Source organism: Corvus cornix, chromosome 9, assembly GCF_000738735.6.
Source record: "Corvus cornix cornix isolate S_Up_H32 chromosome 9, ASM73873v5, whole genome shotgun sequence".
Lineage (NCBI taxonomy): Eukaryota > Metazoa > Chordata > Aves > Passeriformes > Corvidae > Corvus > Corvus cornix.
In genome coordinates, this window is record NC_046339.1 from 17589563 (window position 1) to 17599633 (window position 10071).

The following is a 10071-nucleotide window of genomic DNA, read 5'->3' on the forward strand; positions in this document are numbered from 1 at the left end:
TTTCTTTAACATTTCTTCTCTATTTGATGGGCTTTTGGTAGGGATAACTGTTGTCCCTGATGCTGGCTCATTACCTGGTGTGCAGTGTCAATTCACACACCAAGACAAGATGTTTTATTTCTTTATTCTAATTTGCACAAAGTAGGGATCTAGGTGTAACCCCACAAAGTCAGCAAAACTTTACACTAGTTACACATTTTAACAAAGGTATCAGTGTTCCTTGGTTACAAATTAAACAGCTTTTTCGCTAATTAGTACTCAAATTCACTGGTTATCTCTCTCACTACTCCTGCTAATTAGTCCACATGCACAGCTCTTCTCACATTAGAGTCAGGGGTCTGTTTTGAGCAGGTGGTCAATGGGCTGGTGGCTATGACCCCCCTGCCAGAATCACCTTCTCCAGTTACCACTCAGTCCTGCTGATTTCATTCCTGGTGGCTCTGGTTCAGACAGCCCTTTCATCTTGGGATTGTGTTCCCCTTTCTTTAAAGCAGAAGATTAGCCAAGCCTACAAGTCTCTACAGGTTTCAAAATGCAATTGGCTTAATCATAACTGCCTACCTATAGCTACTGATTAACATCAAAACAACTGCACAGTTTGGTTCAAATCTTGAGGGACCTGACAACCTTACACCAGAAGCTCCTGAAAACAAGCAGCAGATGAATACACTCAGGTAACAACGCAGATCTGAGAGAACAGAATGAAGATAGAGATTTCACAAGAAAAAGTGTGAAAAATTCTAAGTCTTTACACAAATTTCTCACAAGAAAAATATCAGCCAGATGAACAATACATATAAGAGAAATTTTACAACACATTTCAAAGAAAGAAGCATACCCACAGCATGATCTAAGCTATCAAAGTGATAAAGTGGGATGTTTCACCATTTAATTTGAAAGGCTAAGCTGGTGACATTTTCAATACACTTTCTCTTTTGAAGGATAAATACATTCTCAGGTTCCAATTACTTGGGGTTTTGCTAGGTTTGGTTTGTTAGGTTTATTTAAAACATCATTATTGTGTCCAGTCATCTACAGCAATTTACTATCAAAATAAATGTAATGAAGAAGTTCCCACAAGAATATCTGCTTTTCTCACACCCCATGCTTTCCACTGTGGTGGCTGAAACTCCAGAATAGGAAAAATCCCTCTCCTCTGGCCTGCAATGGAAGTCACAAGTCCTTTGGAAAGGATCACTACCTTATTAAGGAAAGACTACTGCTCCCAACCCATGTGCATGGTTCAGATTGTGTTATCTAACATTCACTCTTGGTATAATGAAGAGATCCCCCTCAAGCCCCACAGCAGAAGAACAACAGGAATGCAATTTATAAAAATCACAGCCCTAGGAAGTCCTGCCTCAGGCCAACACTCACACAAGATTCACTGGGAGTTTCAGAGTTTGTAGACTGAACCTCTCTGTAAGGACTAAGCAAGATATATTGAAAGCAGTGCTTCACTCCAGCAACTATATAAATGCAGAAAGTATCCTGTGGAGCTTTTGCTGAGCACAAATACAAAGAGAGAAATGAAACTTGCTCAAAGTTCTGGGAATATGCAATTTTCACTTTTGGTAACTTTGCCACAGGTTATAAACCTTTTCTCAAAAACAGTCATCTGTTTTTAGATTGCTCACACTGGTGTCTGTGAAACCCCACATCCTAAATGCCCAGGTTTACAGATGACTACACTTGACTCTTAAGCTGGTTTAACAGCAATACTTCGCTTAAGATTCAGGGTATGTATCCAAATACAACTATTGTCCTGCAATGGCCAGAAACTACCTCCCTCCTAGTATATTTTAGGACCTAATGCTAAAAAATTACTTCACTTATTTAACTCCAGATTTCAAAAAACTCCAACTAAACAAAACCAATTTATAAGACACCAGGAATGCTGCACACACAATCAGTAGAAATAGGACTTCAGCAAATATTTCCTATGGATACAAACATGACACCATAAACACCAAGTTGCCAAAAGGAACTGGAAAGCCTGGAAACCATGGCAAAACCATTGACCAATTAAGCACTTGATGAAATCTGGGGAAGACTACCAGAGAAGATTTTAGCTGTTGATGCTTCAACCTCACTCCTCCATGTATTTATGGATAGGCAGCACACTTCACACTCAACAATTTGGGGGGTGACTGATGGGAAGTCACACAAAAGGCTGAGCTACAGAAAGACAAGTAGGCTGTTTCTCTGCAAACTACTTTGTACAGTTTTTATTTCTCTTGGCTGCTCTGAAGGTCCAGGGACAGTGGGGAATAGGACATTACAAAAGAAAGAAACAGCCAAGGAAAAAGATTTCGAATTCAGTGTTTTCCTGAAGAGCTACTTGAGCTAGGTTTTATATCTATACTGCTTGGGGAAAAATTACTCTTCTGTTCAAAATCCAGCACTATAATTTATTTAAGCATGGCATAAAGAAGTCTTCCTTGCTCATTTGAGTCATCATTCTATTTTCTAGCTTTAGAAGTAACAGAATACCAGGACAACCTTTCTCCTCCATCACACTGGAACAAACATCCTTTTCTCTCTTATTCTTCTTCTGTAAGCAAAGCAAGACAGGATCAGTCATGAACATGCTCAACAATTGCATAACTTGAAGCAAACATGAAACAAGCTCTCATTAAATTAGAAGCCATTTTATTCTCTGAGAAGAAGCATTACAGAAGTGTGGTTCTCAGCTCCAAGTCCTTATGCGTCACCCTTAAATATAAAACTTACAAACACAGGTGTTGAAAATCAGAGGGCAATATCCAGTGCCCACAGATATGTTCTGGATGGGATGAAGGTGAGGAAGTAACTACTACATCCTCACAGGAGATCACTCGAGTCAGTAGCTCAGAATCAGTACACAAATACTGTGTAGGTAGATGGAGATTTTGGTAGAAGGGAGTCCTGTTTTTCTCTTCAGGGAAATCAAGCACACCCTTAGACTATGATTGTGTAAACACGACCAAAGCTGAGGTACGTGGCTGGGTAGAGCCTTCACTGCTAAGTTTCAAGAACACTGGCCTTTTTTAAAAAGAAAGGTGCCATAGGTACCAACTTCATTTGTAGGAATTTTGTGAATATTCGCAGGCAAAATTATTTTGTCTGTCATATACAGATGTCAGCATTAGATTAATACATTTGACAAGTCGAAGTCCAGAATAGACTATTAAGTATTTCTAGAAGAATAATATAGATATTTCATCTGCTTCATGAGCTGCTAACATTTCAAACGCCAAGCGAAATACATCTTGCTTTTCAAAAAAAAAAAATCCCCCAAAGTATCATGAAATATTAAGCTAATGATGTAATTAAAATAGAGGCAGTTTCAATCACCGTATTCTTAGAATCTGGTATCTGAGATGTATACACATTTACAGACACACAAAAAACCAAGTCAGGGTAGCAGATGTCTCAGTCCTTTCACAACCTGGACCTGGCCACAACTGCACTTGTGACTGTGTAACACAGGATTTGGGCAGATTAACTTTTTCTTAACTATAATTGATGTTATCAGTAAATTACAGATTTAAATTTTTTTGAGTGTCTATTTTACTTAGCCTTCCTGATCAAAAACCCTCATCCCACCTTCCAACACTTGCTAACAGCCTTGGCTTGGTGATCTGGACATTCACACATGAGCTCACAGCCCTACACCTACGGGGAAGTGGATTTGTACCTTGTTCTTGAAAGTACTGGATGTTACCAGGTTAAGCCTTTTGTGCAGATCGTAAGAGAAGCAGGTAAGAATCTCCATAAGCATCTTCCCCCTCAAGAAAGGGGAAAAAATAAAATCTACACAGTTTTCAGCACAGCAGAATTGGAAAATGTTTTCTAAGCATCTCAAAGTTATCCATCAGGAAAAGCACTTCTCTATTCACAGTTTCTCTAGAACAATACAGCACAGCAGTACTTCATCAGGACAATTAAACTGCAGCTGTAAATGCATGGAAAGTCCTGTTACCAGGGCTTGACAAGTCATTTGTGGACTTACTGCTGGAACAGACCAAACCCAGTTTGCCACATAGATCACCAAGCTTCCTGCCCGAGCACGCCTGGGACAGCTGCCTCCCCTGCGTGCCTGCTGCCTTTAACCTCTCTTCAGCACTCACAAACAAAAATTCTGACAAAATCTGCAGACACAAAAAAGCAGATGTTTCTCTACATAACCACTTAAATCCTCCTGCAAGCCATCATCTCCTGTTTATTCTGTTCCCTTCTGCCTTTCTTCATACCCATGTACCTAAAACCAACTACAGATACCTTTTTACCAAACACAAATCACCAACTCATCTAAATTCTAGAAGCTAATTGTAGATACTCCACTTTCCAGTTTTTCATGGGTTCTCATAGAATGAGCTCATAAACATTGATTTTAATAATGGTTTAGTGAAACAACTGCAGACCACACTCCACTGTTTCACAGACTATCTTATCATACTGTTTTAAACTTTGGTATTAATTTTTCTGTGCATCTGATCCAATATGTCACCATGGACACTGATGGCTCACATGGCACTAATTGCTCATGAAGTAAAGCACCCATGCAAAACCTTCCTGTGAATGGCCAAGGTTTCCCACATGTCTGAGCAGCCAACCTGAACAAAATGAGGTTCCATACCTTGTCCGGGAAAGCAGTAAGGGAAAGGCAGAAGTCTTGCCTTTAAAGATGCAGAAAGTGTTTTTACATAGTTTTCATATCCTTATGAATTTATCACAGGAGAGAATGTTCTACAGACAGGAATTTAACACAGCAAATAGATGGGGAACTGAACCTGGCAGTACTGTATTAGTGCCATTCTGCTGCTTCAGCAAGTCACTTCTAATCTTTATTATCTATTTTCCCCTTCCAGGTCTCATACTAGCTTCATCTAGTAGATACAAGCATTCAAGATAAGGATATTTACACAGCTCCTAAAAAACAAAGCACTAAATTTCCAATTTTATAGTGCAATGGGAGAAGGTTTGCACTTTGTTCTTGTTGTTTTCACTATCAACAGTGAAAATCCTTAAATCAGTAATTTCAATAATCTTATCTTCCCTGCTTTTCAGGAAACTTACTGGACTGAAAAGCCAGCTTGTCCCATTTCAGATAACATAATTACCTAGCACATTTTTGTAATTAACAAGGCTCATGAGCACTGAAGGAAAGATGACTTCCCAATGCACAGGTGGTGACAAATTATCACCTCCTCCTCCAGGATTACAGACACCTTAAGTCATCACCTTGACTTCCCATGAGCTGCAGGCTCACTTAAGGAACAAGACAACACGTGGGTGAGAATTCCCTCCCAAGGACCACTAAAAGACTCTTGCAAGTTTTGAATTGATTGATTCAAACCATTTTGAATTTTGAACAACTTTAATCGATTCAGAAGGCAATACAGAATAAGATTTGAGTTTCTTTCAGAGTTGCACTTTTTCCCTGCCCCACATTTCGGAACAGCCGTTCAGGTGTGTTTTGGATATGGCCTTGTCCATGTGATTTCCTTCAACAGACTCAAAATCATTAGATCCCAAACTGTATCTTGCAGCTGCGTACTGAATCTTTTGAGAGCCCTCCAGGCTTTACTACATGGCAAGCCCTGATGTAGACCAGGCCCTCAGGATGAAGAGCAGGTTCTTCCAACTCCAACTGCATAATTAAGCAAATAAAGTCCTGCCATTTGAGAGCTGCTTAGGATTGGCTTGAGTGCTTGCTATACTGCTCCAAGTCTGATGCATAAACCTGAACTGCCAGACCACATGCAGCCCTAAATAAGCTGGCTCACAACCTTCCACTGCAACTGCTCTGTTGGCAGAAACTAGATAGAGCCATGGGATAATTCAGGTGGAAAAGGACATCAGGGGGACTCTGGTTGAACCTCAAGCTCAAAGCAGGATCAGCTGTGAAATAACACCTGCTTTCTCAGGGCTTTGTCCAGCTGGACTTTGAAAATTTCCACAGAAGGAATCTGCACAAGTGCTCTGGGCTACCAAGTCCCACCACTTGACACACCTCAGGGTGAAAAATGCCTTATAAACACAGGCCTCTGTGACTTCAATCCACACCTGCTGTCTCTTGTCCTCCCACCACACACCACTGTGAAGAACTTGGCTTCACTCTCTTGAAAACCTTCACACAGGTGCTGGAAGGGCCCCCCAAGCCTTTTCTTCTCCAGGCTCAACAACAGGCACAGCTCCTCTACTTCTCCTCACAAAGCAAAAGCTTGCAACTCAAGCCAATCTTGGCAGCTGTCCACCGAACTCACTCCAGTTTATCGACATTTCCTTTGTCCCAGGGAGGGGAGCACAACTGGATGCTGTATTCTGGACGCAGCCTAATGAGTGCCAAATGGAATGGGATAATTGCCTCACTTCGCCTACTGGCTGTGCTCCTGTTAATATGGGGCATAGGCTGCCCCATGCTCAGCTCGCTGTCCACCATGACCCCCAGAGTCTTCTTAGCTGAGCTGCCCCCAGAACAGGCTGTGCTGGTGGAGGGGGTCAGTCCTGACAGGGAGTGAGCCAGGAAGCCCTGACCCTTAAGGAGCTGCTTAAATGGTAAATTTGCTTAGTAATCGGCAGCAGATGAAATGGATAGAAATTGAAGCCAAGTCTTCTTAGTGTTAATACACCTTACTTAGTAGTACTAAGTCGCATCTTAGGGCCATATTCAGATGGCCTAAATTCCACATAAATCCTTCTGCCTCCTATTTCTTATTAGCTGGCTTTCAGGCAGCTCCCCGCTCAGTGTCTTATGTAAATTCTCTGAATTGCTCTTCAAAACCACCTAGAATTCTCCATTGACTGAGAAAAGGGGCTTCAGTGGAATTCAGGCCACCTGAACCTAGTGTTTAGGTCCAGTAACACTGCAGCATCAGACTAAATTATTTCTTTAGATTTGCCACAATGGTAGTAAGTAGCAGTTGGTTGCAAAGACAGGTTTAGTTACTCTTCCACTGAAACAAATACTTTAAAAGAAAATACAGACTACTAAACAATTCAGGACTCAATTCTTCCTTCTACTTTCTGGAAATTTACTCCATAGCTGAATCTCCTTTAACAAGAATGCTTTATCCATAGGTCTTTTGAACTTTGTCCTGAGCCATGTGTGATGTTTGTTCCAGAAGTCTTGACAATCAAATGAAAAAAATTGGGTCTTTAGTATGACTCAATGGCTCAAACCATTCACTGGTCTACAGAAAGGAAGAATAAAAGCCCTACAATCAGCACTGAATGGGAGCTGGGGAAATCAATGGCTTAAATGCTCAGCAGTTCAGCAAAAGCACACCATGCTTTAAGTCAAACATGAAGACATTTCCTCTAGTTCTTCAAAGAGTAACAGTTTTCCAAAAAATACCATTCTGATTTTTCTAGGTTTCTGGCTAAACCACATCTCTTGATTTGAGAAGTTATTTCTTACAGGCATTATGGTTTTGTAAGTGCCATAAAGGAGAAGTTATTCACACCAGCGAACTCAGTCCAACAGGCCCTAGTCAGTGTTCTTACATAATCAGGATCCTCCAAGCAAAAGAGATGGAGCACGGAAGATGGGAACCACCCATAAACACTTCTGAAAAGTGGAACCAGCTTCTACACACCACAGTCCTGACACCTCTTTTTAGGCCATTAATAGTGCTTTTGTCAAAGTTCCACAGCACTCAGGTGCACAGGTATGGAGAGTCTACTCCTTGTCCACAGCTGTAAGCCACAGCTCTCTCAAAATATCCCAGTTCTGTGAAACATAAAGAATAAAACTGAGGCTGAAATTTATTACCTTCATCCTTACTTTGAGTGGAATAGGACACTTGAAGATAGCACAACGTTCAGAACCAAGTGCCAGCTTATTGCAGGTCAAATAGACTACTGTAGAATTAAGTCAGTAAGTTTGTTCCCCCCTCTGAAGGATTCTGTATCCATGAGTAAGAACCCTGTTTTCCTGACCAGCCAAGAGGGACCAGATCCATACCACAGGCTGACTTCATTATGAGTTTCAAAAATTTTCACCACACAGATCAGCAGCTCCATCAGACTGACTCAAGTTTGTCAGCCAGCCATCAACACCGAACATACAAATGTTAAACATGAACCTACCTCCCATTTCTAGGGACCAACAATAACAAGCATGCTGAACAACTACAACGAAAATTAGATCTGTAAGTCACATTGTTTGGTTTCAGCCATTCCTGAGGCATAAATCTACAGGTCAAGAAGGAATTACCAAGCTTAAAAATGTGTTTCCTTAACTTTTCAGAGCACACAGAACAAATAGTATGAGAAGTGCTGCAAACAGTTATGAATATAAAGTCTTATGAATGCACCCAGATCATTACCTTCCTCTCAGGATACAGTTAAGACCTGATAACACATCTATTAATTCATACTTCTGCTTTTTAGCCCCAGGAAATAAAAGTCATAAGCTACAGTGAATTTTTGCACAATGAGATGACAATCCACTCTGGAGAAAGAATGTATCAAGAGCAGAATGTAACCAGTCAAAAAATCACATTAAGGCTTTTTCACAGGCCAAAAAAAAAAAGCCATACTCTAGAATCTGATACTCCTAAACAAAATGCAGTATGTCATTTTAAAAGATTACATACCAGCTGCTTAAATGCTTGGGGAGGGAGGGGGGCTCCTTTCTTCAGTAAGGCAAAAAAAATGTAGCAGTGGTCATAAACTAACAAACAAATATTTTTATTCTGCCACTGCCCTTATTTTTCTGCAGGTTACTGGTTTCTTACTTCCCAGGGATTCTGTATGAGTCCCAAACACGGAACTTCATGCTATTTATGGAACTATCTGTAGTAGTATTTTAAGGCTTACTGCTCTCCCTGCGAGTGAAGGATGCTATCCTTCCCGGTCGAATCCTGGAAGGGAACGCACCCCAGCACTAAATCCAGTATCACACCCCTGGAAAACAGATCGGCAATCCTGAAACGAGACTAGAAATCCCGGCCCGCTTCTCCTCCGGCCCTGCCGGTCCCGCATCACCAGCGCTCACCGACCATGAGCCGCACGCCGAGACCACGGGGCCGCGGTCGGTCCCGGAGCCCGCACCGGGGACACGGCGGTGACACGGCACGGGGGGACAAGGCACACGGCGTGTCACCACCCCCGCCGCACCGGGCACCTGCCTCACGCCGCGCTCCCGCCACCCCCTCGGACGCCAGAGCCCAAATACAAAGCAAAGCAGAAGGAAATCGCGTCTGTTACCGACTGTTACCTCGATAATTACCCGGAGCGCCGCTCCCGCGGGGGCAGCGCCGGTGCGCAGCCGCCGGCCCCGCCGGCAGCCGGGCCCGTGGCAGCTCCGCCGGGCCGCTTCAGCACCCCCGCGGCCCGGATGGCCGCCGCACTCGCCCCCGCGGAGGCGGCGACAGGCCCGGCGGGGCACCGCAACACCGCGCGGCCGGGTCGGACGCGCTCCTGGCAGCTCAGGGCCCCGCAGCCCGCCCCGGCCCGCGGCCCCGCACTCACCAGCCCCGGCCCGGGGACGCCGCGTACCGCCCGCTCCGCGCACCGCCCGCTCCGCGCACCGCCCGAGTGCGCGCCCGCGCTCACCCACGGCCGGACCGCCCGCCGCCACCGCCGCGCGCGCTCATTCCGTATGCGCCACGGCGCCTCCTGGTTGGCCCGCGCCGGGTGGCGCGCGGGGCCGGGCTCCCGCGGAACGGGGTTACTACAGGTCAGCCGCGGGGGGCGGGACCAGGGCCGAGGGCCAATGGCCGGCGAGGGGCGGGGCCGCGCCAGCAGCGCGTCCTTCCGCGCCCCGGCCCCGGCCCATCCGCTCTTGGCGGGCACCCGAGCGGGTGCCGATCGCTCCATCAGGGAGCCTCTTAATGGCCCGGGCCCGTCGCTGACGCCGTGGTCCCACGGGCGTTCCCGCGGCCCCCGTACTGCGCGGGCGGTGCGCGATGCTCCGTGTGCTGCCGGGGCGCGTTGGAGGATGCTTTTTGCCAAGTGTCCCGGTCAGAATGACCGCGGCAGCGGGATGAACGTGTCCCAGAGCCGCCCGGCGTGGGTCGCTGTAAGAGCCGGGGCCGCTGCAGGGCCCGAGGCTGCCGTTCTGAGGGTTAAAGAAGCGTG

At 44.9% G+C, this 10071-nt stretch overlaps 1 protein-coding gene across 5 annotated transcripts in view; it reads right to left on the minus strand.

Moving 5' to 3' along the window:
* ACSL3 (acyl-CoA synthetase long chain family member 3) overlaps positions 1 to 9626 on the minus strand; it is a 51756-nt gene extending 42130 nt beyond the window's left edge. For 3 of the 5 annotated variants that reach the window (XM_039556797.1, XM_039556794.1, XM_039556799.1), the window contains exon 1: positions 9463 to 9518. The gene's annotated coding sequence lies outside the window, so the exon portion shown is untranslated. Of the gene's footprint in view, positions 1 to 9462; positions 9519 to 9546 lie in introns of those variants that run through there. The other 2 variants (XM_039556798.1, XM_039556796.1) reach the window with 2 other exon arrangements.
* Between the last annotated feature and the right edge of the window lie 445 nt (positions 9627 to 10071).